The sequence below is a fragment of the Pinus tabuliformis genome, chromosome 9, assembly GCF_031772625.1.
Source record: "Pinus tabuliformis cultivar Carrire ecotype Pingquan chromosome 9, CPIR1, whole genome shotgun sequence".
NCBI lineage: Eukaryota > Viridiplantae > Streptophyta > Pinopsida > Pinales > Pinaceae > Pinus > Pinus tabuliformis.
The window spans coordinates 587,510,221-587,524,217 of NC_142307.1; positions in this window are offsets into that span (position 1 = coordinate 587,510,221).

Sequence of the window (13,997 nt, forward strand, 5' to 3'; positions counted from 1 at the left end):
TTAGACATAACTTGTACCATATCATTAGCATGTAGTACTCGAACACCCCTTTCTTTGAAATGGCCCAATATTTAATTCCATTGCATAGTCTTTTCTCTAGACATTGTAGGAGTTTCTCCTTCTTTTGCTACACTTTTAGGAACATTGAGTTGTTGCACCCATCACTAACAGTGCTTCCTGGTAGATTATATATAATCCCAATCCAAACTCCTCTTAGCAATACTATAGCTCTTGAACCATCTTATACGTATCATTTTAAAACATTGTCTTCACACCTTGATTGCTAAAATTTCTTATGAAATAAAATTTTCGACCAATACTAGGTGATCTAGGTGGCTCCAGAGACACACACAAGACAAAGAGGACTCAGGAAAGCTCAAAAATAAAAATGTTTGGATTATGCTTGAACTAGGAATAGAGTGTAGATCTCATCGTCCTGATCACGGTGGTGAAAATGGTTCATCAATTTGAGTCCATATGCGAAAGTTAGAAGCAGTCAAAGTTGGGTTGACTTTTTACTGAGTCAGCAAGGTTAAGGAGGCGAAAATTTGGATAGACCCAGGTCACCGGATTCCAGCCAACTCTGGCTAGATTCTGGGAAAAATTGTGGCCTAGTGAAAAAGACTCCTACGGCTTAAAATCTGAATTTCCAAAATTGCCTTATTATTATTAAAAATTAAAATATATATATATATATATATATATATATATATATATATATATAAAAGAAGAAGGAGGTGGTGGGCCACCACCCCCATCATCCCACGCATACCCATCATACACCATATTTATGAACCATATGTATTTGAGGAGGCCGATGGGAGTTGAACCCACAGCCGGCGGGAGGGCCGACCCTGTCCACACTGCGGCCCCACGACACAACAAACATTAAAACATAACCAATACACCCCAATTAAATGAATTGCCAAAACGTTTAATGCACCATTTTAGTTGTAGGAGTTATGGTGTGGGTCGCCCAATGTGGACCCAACCCCAAATTAAATACATGTAGTTCTAATGTGTAAAAAAAAAGGAGGGGCAGGGTTTGACCACCTGACCCCTCCTCAACAAATGCTTATATTTAACCACTACGCCAACCAACCCCACATGGGAAGATCCACCGAGATTTTATATAAACCTAGTTTTCTCAATGTGCCAGGGTAGATGGAGGAACTAGGAGTGAGAATGGATTTTAATATAGGAGGAGGCTATGCATGCAGTTCGAGGCAGCGTTTTGCAGGACGACCGAATTTTCACTTTGTCAAATTTTGACAAATGTTATATGGTTTCAGCACTTCTCAATGCCACGAATGCAATGGTGCTATCCATTTCTCCATCAAAGTTCTATATTTTTTTGCCATTTTCAGTATGTAGGTGGAAACATGACTGTTGCAAAAACAAGGAGTGAAACCATGATCCTTGAAATTTTCCTACAGAGGTAATTTTTCTCCATGTCAGAATATAGTCAAGTTTACAGTTGTTTTTCATGGTTTTCTATATGGATCACAATGGAAAGGATATATTTTCCTTTGGATTTGCATATTTCCAGTCGACCCATGGAGCAAAATCTTTGAAGAATCTAGGGGGAATCTAAAAGATTCCTTGAGCCCTAGATTCTCAACTTCTTAGAATTCAGATTTTGTACAGTCAATTTTACATTATTCAATGCCACAAATTTGATGGTGTGCTCATATTTTTCATTCACTCATTTCATTTTCCAGCCCGTTTTTAAGTGGAATGCAGGTGTCAACATTTATGTGCGAGCAATCATACAATTGATGCTGTGAGATCGATGGTCCAAACAGCTTCAGTAGTTTGACATCCACTTCTTCAGATGGCCCTAGATGTGAGGTATATGTTGTGTTCATGTACTTATTCTTTATCCATTGTTCTGCACAGATCCTTGTTGATGCTTGATGTGGGATCTTGTTTCTTAAACATTTTCATGGTTCCTGCTTGATGTGATGCGGAATCGTCTATGTGATGTACTTGTTGTCATGATTTGTCATGTTATGTTTTGAGATCCCTTTGTTGTATGTTGATGGGATACTCATGTTTTCATCATGTATGTTTGCATCAAGATCCATTTTATGCCATGTTGGTGGGATGCTCATCATGCCTGATTTTGTGTCATACTGATAGGAGTCTTTGACTGAGAGTTTTTGTAGCGGAACATCTATTGGTACCATTCCTGCGCTAGGGCATTTTTTCTTGTATGATAGCGACATCACCTCTATGTACATCATCACTATTGACAACACTTAATGCAGCGGCCTACACCATCTTTGCACCAGGGCCCAGAGATGTAATCCCTCCTAGACAAACTCTGTTATCAGCGGCTTATGTTTTCATGTGTTGATGATTGTCATGTTCCTCTTCTTTACAACATGCAGATGTATTCATTAATGTTCTTTTAGAAATGAAATTTAACACATCATGCAAGTAAAATGTCTTGGAAGGGTCCTTCGTCACACCCAGACCTGGATCACTAGGATGTGATAAACATCAAGGTGTGTTCTAATACTTCCACCCATAAGCTTCAACTTGAATTTTCCATGTCTTATGATTCTATCTATCTAGTCATCCCCTAAGAAAAAATTACCACCAATATTTCTTTCATACTTAAAAAAGCACTCCTTGTGAAGAATCATATGAAAGGATGCCCCTAAATTAATCAATCATGCCTCATGATCTACATGTGTACATGAAGAAGCCAAGTACATATACCGTCTTTCATCTAAAGAGTTTTTTTGCTTAAGTAGAAGGAGCATCATTAAATACATTCCCTTTCTTAATGATCTTTTTTATTTATAATTGTTATATGGGAAATTTACTTTTACGGACAAAAATGAACTCCCGAGATCTAATGGTATGATCTAGAACAATCACTAGCACAAAATAGATAATTAGATACTAAAAAAATGACTAAAAATTTGCATATAAACGACCATTTTTTAGTTAGTGACCAACAGTAGCCAAGTTACAGTATCTTATAACGCAACCAAATTTTAGTCATTTCTAGCTTAGTCATTAATTGGTTGTTTCAATTTTATGGTCTAGTAGTATACTTTGTCATAAATTTAGTCTTTAATTTAGTCATTGATTTAGTCATTAATTGCCCCAATTAATGACCACATATACAACAAAATATATTACTATATGATCGCCCTAGAAATCCAGTTAATCACCAAAGAAATATGACCAACATGTTGGTCATGTTATAAAATACTGTAAACTAGCTACTAATAGTCACATATATGAAAAATTTAGTACTCACTTGAAACCAATTAATAACCAAAGAAATATGAATAAATTTTGATCGTGTTATAAGATATTGCAAATTAGTTACTACTAGTCATATATATGCAAAATGTAGTCATTATTTTAATCACAAATTTATTATTTGTAGTAGTCGTTTATCTTTTCTTTGTAGTTCCATATTCATTATATAAACAACTAATTTACTAATTTATATTCATTTAATTTACTTTCATTAATAATTATTATAAACGATTAATTTAATCGTATATTCATTTTACTTGTGTTCATAATTAATAAATCTAAAATATTAATTTAGTAGTTTTAGATTAATTTTATGTGTTCATTATTAATAAACATAAATTAATTAGTATGATTTTGCGACTAAATTAAAAAAAAAAAATCATACAATGTGCATGTTCATATAATATTAAAACGCAAAGTTACATATGTTAATTACGATACTAAACAATATCAAGTGAAACTATAAATAATTTCAACCACAAAAATAATATTATATGAAATGTCAAGTATTACAAGATGAGTTTCCAACTTAATATTTGTTGGACTACAATTTACATTTGAAATATTGTTTCATCGCTTCAAAACATTATCATTGTGTTAACAAGGCATTGCAAATGAATTCACCAACTCTGAAGACTTGACCATCAATCTTTAGATGCATGTCTTATGTGGGATATTGGCTCTAAGGGTATCACTAGATTGAATATCTTCTCTCTCTCTTTTTGCATTTGTCGCTCCATTGTTATTGTTTTCCTATTTCTCCAATTCCTACTTCTTACTGTTGAGCTCCAAAACTACCCTTTCCTTAGCAACTTTTCTCATCCATTCTTCTTTGGAAAATGCATCCTCATCATCAATAACCATTATACATTGCCTCAAGGAGAACATTTTAGTGATTTACATGCTATACATTTATGTTTTTTGTTTGAATAAGTTTTTGTCTTTTAGCTATGGAATGCACCCACATTCTGCAGCTAATCAGTTGTTCCGCAGCTACCTCCACGCTTTTGCAGGTTCTAGGTGTCAAGAGAGAAAAATGACTACATGGGCAGCTTGGAAAACATCAGGGCATGGATCGTGTCCTATTCACCCGCCCCAGGTCGACAAGGAAGACTCCAGTCAAAGGAAAGTCAAACATAGAAACCTAAGGCAAACATGACTCTATTTTGTATACGTTTCTCAGTGATGCGATCCGAAGCAGTTTCCTGAGGCCACGGACTTCATCAGCCACTTGTGCAAACTGAATCCAACAACCATTACCTTAGATTTATGTCTCCAAAAACTAAGGAAGAGAATTATGTGGGATTGTCTGCCTACGTGTTTTGATATAACTCATTTTTCTCCATAAAATAGTTGTATAATTTCTCTATAAATACATGTCTGAAGAACGTAGAACTAGTTTGAATTTTCTCACGTGTTAAGTTCAGATTAATGCTCTGTAGTTTTTAGGACTCATTCTCTATTTTCAATATAAATATTGTGTGTTTCATGGATACCTGAAAGCGTTTGTTGGAGTGTTGATTAAGTGCATATAGCCTGAGCAGTTGTAGAGGGCCCCTGCGTTGGTTAAGGTTACATTTTATTTTGTTTTGTCTTTTATAATTGAGCTGTAAATTCACTGTATTTTTCCATCATGTTTATAACCATTTGCTAACCCTCTTCATAATGTAGTTTTTACTATTTTCCCACTAATGCAGAACAACTTATTTCAGTACAGAAAAGTCTTTTGATTTAATTTCTTTTCAATTCTTCATCAGTATCTTGAAGTTGAGTTCAGTAATGTAGAGTAATTTATTTCATTAGCTATTCATTAGTCTTTAGGTTTTTAATTAAACTGATCAATGTCATTTTATTATTAGTTTAGTGACTCATGTTGTAGGTGAATGTTTCTAAAAGCCCTTCTAGTTGATGGTTCATCTTAAACTAAGTGGTGGAATATTTCACTTATGTAATAAGTCTTTTTCTGCATTTTTGTAATTAGTTTCTCTTAAAACAATGAAGTATGGAATTCCTCAAAATGCTATCACAAGGAGGTTGTTCTCCCAAAATTGTGTAGCAGAGTGATAAAGCACTTCATTTAGTTTTTATGGTAGATTAGTTTCAATTTCATTTTTAAGCCTTAGACTTTCATTTAGTTTTCTTGCAATTTCATTTTGAGTTTTTCATTAAGTTTTGATTTTGCAATAGACTAAACAGTAGTTGTAATCTCATTTTCAGTATTTCATTTGAGTTTTGTTTTCATCATATATAGCTACAATTTCATTTTTAATATCTCATTAAGTTGATTAGATAGTAGTTGCAATTTCATTCTTAAGTTCCTTTAGTTCATGTTTTGGAAACAATAATAAAAGTAAAAATAGGAACTTTGTTTTTCTTTTCTTGACTAAACCTTACTTCCAAATCTGGCTTAAAGAACTCTTGGTCCTTATTTCATTTCTTTAGATCCTTAGCAGCAATAGATTTAATATTTTGTTAATTACATTGTACATCATTAAGGATTAAAGGACTGAGAACCCCAAAACAACATAAAAATAAAAAACACTGAAGTAAGAAGGGTCATCTAGCACATATAGCGCACTACACTTCGTCAGATTATAATACCGGATTGATAACTTATGTAGAGCAATTTAGGACACTAAATTGACCAGACATTTTGGCACCATTGCCAGGGAAGTGTAACTAGGTAGCCTTATCTCTTACATTCAAAAAAAAAAAAAACAACAACAACAAAACAAAACAATGACATGCATAGAGAAAGAGACTCTAGGGGTATATTTATAGCTAGGGGCAGAAGTTCAATTCTCATAACTCCAGCTACTCCACCAAGAGTTAGAAAAGACACACCTCTACCCTAGAGTCATACTTGCAACCATAGGATTCCTGGAATTCAAGGGGTAGAAATTCAATTAGAAGATTCTCCTACTTCATCTACTAAAATGGACCTAGGAGAGAAGACCTTTTTCACCTCTACAGGGGAGCCTATTTTAGTTGAAGAGGTAGGAATACCTAGTGAAGAAGAAGAAGTAGAAGCTATCTCCCATAGTCCATTAATAGAAGAACTAAAGGAGGAGGGAATAACCTTGTAGGCTGAACCTTATGGTGACTCTGAAGAAACTATAATGGGAGAAGAAGAACAAGATGGAGAATTCTCACTGTTTGGAGGAGGGGGTAGAGGGAAAGGTAGAGGAAACAATGGAGGAGGTAGAGGTAATAATGGAGGAGGCAGAGGAAATAGGGAAGTGGATAGCTCATTTGGATTCCCTATAGAGGGTGAGGAAACACATACCATAATGAAAAACATCTCACCAACTATCCTCCCAAACTTTTTGGGTTGAAAAGTGAGGACCCTAAAACATTTTTGTTTTAGTTTGAAGTCTTGTGCAGAACATATGACTATCTAGAGGACTCTCAAAAACTCAAATTGTTCCCTTCAACACTAAAAGGGGCTGCTTTGAAATGGTTTATGGGGTTAGTCACTCAATCCATTAGAACATTGAATGACATGAAACAGGAATTTTTGGATAGATACTTGGATTATTTTATGCCTACCAATCATAAAGATGAGGTGTTCAAAATTACACAAAAAGAGGATGAAAACTTAGAGGATTTGCTTGAGAGATTCAACTATAATTTGAAAAGAGCAGAAATGAACAATTTAGATGAAGAAACTTTGAAATCTCTTTTGTTAAAGGCCACTAGAGATGAGTGGATAGATATCCTTAAGATGATGGGGAAGGGAGATATCTCTCAACTTCCATTGAGTGACATAGCAGAACTGTGTGTTCATCTCTCATGAGGGGAATCTAAAACTGGGAAAGGGTTGAGAGATCCTTCTCTTGTTAGAGCAAACAAATCTGCAACTGGATCTGTAAGTAGGGCCGAAATCGGCAATATGCGTGATGAGTTCAAAATTAACATTTTAAGGAACCTTAGTGAGCAGCTAGACACCCTTAAAATTCAAAACAAGCTAAAAAGAAAGGCTGATGCTTTAGCCATCTTTTTTCCAAAATTCAGAAAGAAACATGTTCTAAGGGAATTCCCTTTGGATGCAAAAATTGTAGAAACTTGTATGATTTGTTCAAAAAGTCATGAGACCAAGGGTTTTCCCCTAATCCTGGGTCTTAAGGCTGTCTTTCAAGAGGAAATAGTCCCAAATTCTATAGAACCTTTTTGTTTTGTTGCAAGAAGACCTTGGCAGGAGCCACCAAATCAATGATTTAGTAATCCAATGTATCTTCAGCCCCCACCAAACTAGAATGCTTGGCAGCAACCTTGGCCTCAACCTCAATCCCAATATCAATCTCAACCATGGGCACAAGGGATACAAAATCCTTATGGAATATTTTCTCAATATTATCAATATCCTCCATCCTATCAGAGTTATCCTCCCCAACAAAATTAGCAGCAAAATCAACAACCACAAATTCAAAATCAGAACCCTCAACTTTCATTACCCTTTCCACAACAAAGTCGAAATCCTCAGCTCTTACTTCGATTTCAACAAAAACCAAATAAGCTACCTACCCAATCATTGCCAAACCCCAATAATAAAAACCCTCAAAATGGTTACATGGTAGAAGGACAACAATTTCCAGCTTACATGATTACTCCCCTAGATCCTAATGATGTTCAGCTTAGATCTGGTAGGATATTAGAAAAGGAAAAACCTTCTATAGTCATTCAAGAACAAGATATCTTTGAGGAAGACTCTCTAAAATTCAATAAAAGTTTTGAGGGGACATCCCTCCAAAACCAAAACATTGGAACATAAAAACAAAAGGAATCAATAAACACAATTTCTATCATTGAGCAACCAGCATCTACGTCTACATCTCCTTTTCCTGAGAGATTACAAATTGATAGAGGGATAGAGAAACAAATCTTGTTGCCCAATTATGACTTTCTAGATGAATTGAAGAATGTTTGTATCGAAATTCCTTTATTACAAGCCATTAGAGAAATTCAAATTCTAGCCAAGACAATAAAGGAGTTGAGCATTAAAAGTCCAGGAAGAAAACCAAGAGAAACAAAAAGAATTCACCTAGTAGGAAAGATAACAGACATCATGATGGGAAAGATTTTCATGCAAAAATATGTGGATCCAAGAAGTCCAATTGTCAATACAAATATAAATGGAATTGAAATTCCAAACACATTGATTGACTTAGGGGCAACAATAAACATTATGAGTAGACAAACTATGGAGCAGCTTAAACTTCCTAACCTTCTTTACATGCCTACCTTACTGCAACTTGCAGATAGATCAGTAATCAAACCAGATGGTGTACTAAAAGATATTTCAGTCTCCTTAGATTCTTCGGAATATCCTATTGATTTCATGATTTTAACTCCCAAGAATAATCTAAGAGGACAGCCATTCATATTAGGAAGACCTTGGCTAGCCACAACTGATGCTTTTATTAGTTGTAGATCTAGTGACATGTATATTTCTGATGGTAATTCAACAAAGAAATTTACTTTGTATCCTCCAGAAAAAGCAATCATAGAGATAGATGACAAGGAATGGATTGATGATGAAGATGATATTTAGCCTCTCTTTACTATATCAAAAATTATTGAAGATAGTCAAGTTTTGAACACATTGGAAAATTTTGAAACATCTTCAAAACATGATCGTGCATAGTTTCAAGAAAAATATAATGTTTAATATTTGTCATCTAGGCAAATGTCTCCTTATTCTATGGAAGAGTTTGGTAGCTCTACAATTGAAATTTTTCTAGGTAGGACATTGAACATAAACAAAAACTTGGAGAAACTTCAACAAGAAGAGCTAACCAAAACATTACAAAAACATTCTGCTGCATTTGCATGGGAGTGCATCAACATGAAAGATATTGATCCTAAGACTTGTATCCATCATATCTATATTGAGGAAAATAGTAGACCAATCAGAAAACCTCAAAGAAGAATGAAAGCAAATCTTAGGGAAATTGTGAAAGAAGAGCTCCAAAAATCACTCAATGTAAACTTCATTTACTCAATTTCAGATAGCCAATGGGTTTCTCCTTTGGTAATTGTGCCTAAAACGAATGGTAAATGGAGGGTGTCCATTGATTATCGAGAATTGAATAAAGAAACCTTGAAAGATCACTTTTCTTTGCCCTTTATAGATCAAGTGTTAGATACATTAGCAGGTAAGAATTATTTCTCATTCTTGGATGGTTTTAGTGGTTATAATCAAATCCAGGTAGCACCTGAGGATCAGGATAAAACCACATTCATTGTCCATGGGGAACTTTTGCCTACCGAGTACTTGCTTTTGGGTTATGTAATGCACCTGCAACATTCCAAAGAGCAATACTAGGAATTTTTTCTGATCTAATTCATGATTGTGTAGAGGTATATATGGATGATTTTAGAGTCTATGGAAACACATTCGAAGAAGCTTTGGAAAATTTGGAAAAAGTCCTTAAAAGATGTAAAGAAACAAACCTTTCAATAAGCCATGAAAAATGCTTTATGATGTTTACAGAAGGTATTATTTTAGGACATCACATTTCAGGAGATGGGATTAAAGTTAACAAATCTAAAGTTGAAGTCATCTCTAAGTTATCAATTCCAAGTTTCCAAAGAGATGTTAGAAGTTTTCTAGGATTTACAGGATATTATAGAAGGTTTATAGAAAACTTCACCAAAATAGCATCTCCACTCTTCAATTTTCTTACAAAGGATTGTGAATTCAGTTGGAATCCTGATTTCCAACTAACATCTGAAACCTTGAAAGAAAACTTATTTGAAGCACCTATTTTAAGAGGACCAAATTGGAAACTTCCTTTCCATATTGCTACAAATGCTTCAGATACAGCTCTGGGAGCTGTATTGGGACAAAAAGATTTGATTCCTTATGCCATTTACTATACAAGTAAGAATTTGACTCCCACTGAGTTGAATTATACTGTGACTGAAAAAGAATTCTTAGTTGTTGTTCATGTAATTAACAAGTTCAGACACTATATAACAGGCTATGAAACCTTTGTTCATATAGATCACTCTGCAATTAGATATTTGATGAATAAACCTATTACTAATGGTAGAGTTACAAGATGGCTTTTACTTTTGCAATAACTCAACATTACTATGCTAGATAGACCTGGAAAACAAAACACAATTGCTGATTTCTTGTCCATAATTCAGAATATCAAAGAAGACTCTCCATTTGAAGATAAGTTTCCTGATGAATATCTCTTTCCAGTAACTACTCAAACTCCTTGGTTTGCAGATGTTTCTAATTACTTGGTTATAGGAAAGTTACCTTCACATTTATTTCCTAGAGAGAAAATAAAGATTATTCAAGAAAGTGCAAGATATTCATGGATCACTAATGAATTGTATAAAACAGGGCCAGATCTTATGATCAGAAGGTGTGTCAGGGAAGATGAAATGCCTAATATTCTCAAAGCATGTCATGATGGGCTGTGTGGTGGACACTTTTTTTATGAAAGGATAGCCTATAAAATCCTTTATTTACGATATTATTGGCCATCCATCTTCAAAGATGCTAAAGAATATGTCAGGAGGTGCACGAAAGCTTCCAAAGGGTAGGGAAACCTGCTCCCTCAAATGAAATGCCATTACAAACTCAGGCACTTATTAAACCCTTTGAAAAATGGGATTTAGACTTTATTAGACCTATTAATCCTCCATCCAAGTAGAAAAAGTATATATTGGTATGCACTGATTATGTCACCAAATGGGTAGAGGCCAAAGAATTACTTTTCACTAACGAAAAATATGTAGTTTCTTTTTGATGATACCTTTACTTGCTTTGGTGTTCCAAGAGAAATTGTGATAGATTAGGGATCCCAATTCACATCCAACATGATGGAAATGCTTATGGAGGAGTACAATATCAGGCATAGGAAATCTACTCCCTATCATCCAAAAGCAAATGGTCAAGTGGAGTCTACAAATAAAGTTATTGAAGGAATCCTCACTAAGACTGTGCATCTACATAGAAGACATTGGGTAGAAAGGCTTCCTGAAGCCTTATGGGCCTATAGAACTACATGGAGGAACACAACTCAACATACACCCTATGAACTTGTTTATGGGAAGCAAGTCCTGTTCCCTATAGAGTTGCAAGTCAAAACTTTCAAGATGGCAGTTCAGTTGGGGATGGATTTATCAAAGGCTCAAAGACATAGACTGGAACAATTAAATGAACTTGATGAAATTAGACAAGCAGTTGTTCAAAGCACTGGTCTGGTCTAGCAAAAAAGAGCTAAATGGCATGACAAATACATCAAGGACAAGAAGTTTCAATAGGGAGATTAGGCACTGTTATTTGATTCAAAGTTTAAATATTTTCAAGGGAAGTTTCAAACTCATTGGCTTGGGCCATATGATATTGAAAAAGTTTTCAGTAATGTAGTAAGGATCAGAAGAATAGATGAAAGTCAAACTCCTCTCCTTGTGAATGGTCATAGATTGAAGATTTATCAAAAACCAATCTCAAAGGAGGAGTTCATCAAGATCTTTTAGAACAATTCTAAAATGAAGTTGGTGAAGAAGAATCCTTCTTCTCCACCAACTTAGTCTTTGTTTTTCCTATCTAATAGTAATAATAATAATATAAAATAAAAATAAAAAAATTGTATAACATTGAAAACTAATCAGTAATTGGCATGGTTATACAAAAAATTACAGGGTGAAAATCAAAAGACTCTGACACCTTATATTTTCCATTTCTATTCTGAAAAAATGGTGACTCGTTATGCATTCTATAAAATTCATTTTCTTATCTCATTTCACTCTGTTTTACTTTTACAAGTTTCACTTCACTCCATTGCCATATTCCGCCAATAAATTTTTCTTCTCCAACATTTCCTTCATCTCTATTTTTTCATTTTTCATCTTGTCATATTTCCACCCACACAACCATTTCCATTTCATTCATTCATAAGCCATATTTTACTCTTTGTTTTACATTCTACAGCTGTTTCCACATTCTGCAGCTGGTTCTGTTTTGTAGCTGATCCTGTTCTGCAAATAATCTGATTTTGCAGCAACAGTTTGATTATCAGTCCAGGCACAAAGTGGCTAGTTCATAATAAAATCTTATATGTAGGTAATTGAAGAGAAAACAACTTTGAAGACCAATCACACCTAAAGAACCTATGGAAGCAAACATCAATATATTAGCAAGCGAAACGTAAGGTTCCAAAGGTAAAACAAAAAATTATTTCAAAAAGCAATTCAAAAACATAAGCTTGTATAACATGTATGATCACATGTCTCCTTGATTGATCATTATGTGATTTGACTACCACGTCATCTTCACCATATCTTTCATCTTCAATGCCAAACGGTCCAATGATGCCTTCATAACTAATCTCTATTTTAAACTGCATGACTTGTACTTAACCAGACTTCTACAACCACACCTGTTAACGGTTAGATTAACTACACGGCTTATCTGTGTATGACTCTTCAAAACCCTGATTGTTCATTTATTAAACTAATTTCTTCTCTCATACTTCCACAGCATTTTTTTGCATACAGGCACTCTGTTTTCATATACTTCGTGTATACAGTCACTCTGTTTTCACATAGTTTAGGTATATAGCTACTCTGTTTCCATATATTCCATACATACAGTCGTTTTGTTTCATATTCACCATTATTCTATTTCTGGTAATTCTGCGTCCATATACTCTATCATTTTGTTTCCATATCCACAATCATTCTATTTCTATATACACAGTCCACAGTCCTCTTTATGCAGTCATTCCATTTCTCAGCCAATGAGAGAAATTTTGAAGAGTAGCCGAGAACAAAAGTAATGGGGCTCATTATTATAACTGGACCCATAGGGGTGAAGTACATGGAGGGTTATCTGCAGCTGAAGGGAATGTTACAAAAGGCTGGTTAGTTGTGTTTCATTGAAAAATTCAATGGTTACCATAAGGAAATCACTAAATCCTTTGCCAGGTCATTGGATGGAATGGAAGTAGAAATAGGTGACATAAAATTTGCAGTTACTGAGTCCTTTATAGATGAAGCAACAGAATTCCCAAGGCTAGGAGAAAGGTGTTAACAACAAAGAATTTTATGATGAATCTTGGAAGGTCATCCTTAAAAATCCAGGTATGGACACCTCAGTTTTTAGGAAAGGGATTCCAATCTATGCACTTAAAAACAAATGGAGTAGCATGTTGTTAATTCTGCAAAAGTTTATTACATGTGAAGGGAGGTTTGGTTCTATGTATGTGTATCATATATGTTTGTTAATGAATTTTCTAGAAGATAGAGCCCTCAATCTCCCATTTTTCCTATTGAATAGTTTAAGAAGAATGGCAACTAATGTTCAGAAAGAAGTTGAAGCAATAGAAACCACTCTATATCACCATGGACTAGTAAAGATCTTAGTTGAATTTCATTTGAGAAGTGTAGGGGACACATGTGAGGACTTTTTGGTAAGAAACTTCTTCCAAGATGCTCCAGAATTGCCTGAGGGAAGTCTTGTAAAAAGAAGTAGGAGAAGGAAGACCAGTCTCACCATTCAAAGCATCCCTAAAACTTCAGCATAGAAAAATGATGAAGAAGAGCCAATCTGTGAGAAATTAATGAAGATCAGAAAGCAGACTAAGCAGAGGAGAAAAATGAAGGAAAAGGTTGAAGAGATCCCTCGGGATATTCCTGAACCTTCATTACCTATGGAGGATGAATAGCTGCTTTCTAAGAAACTAATCAAA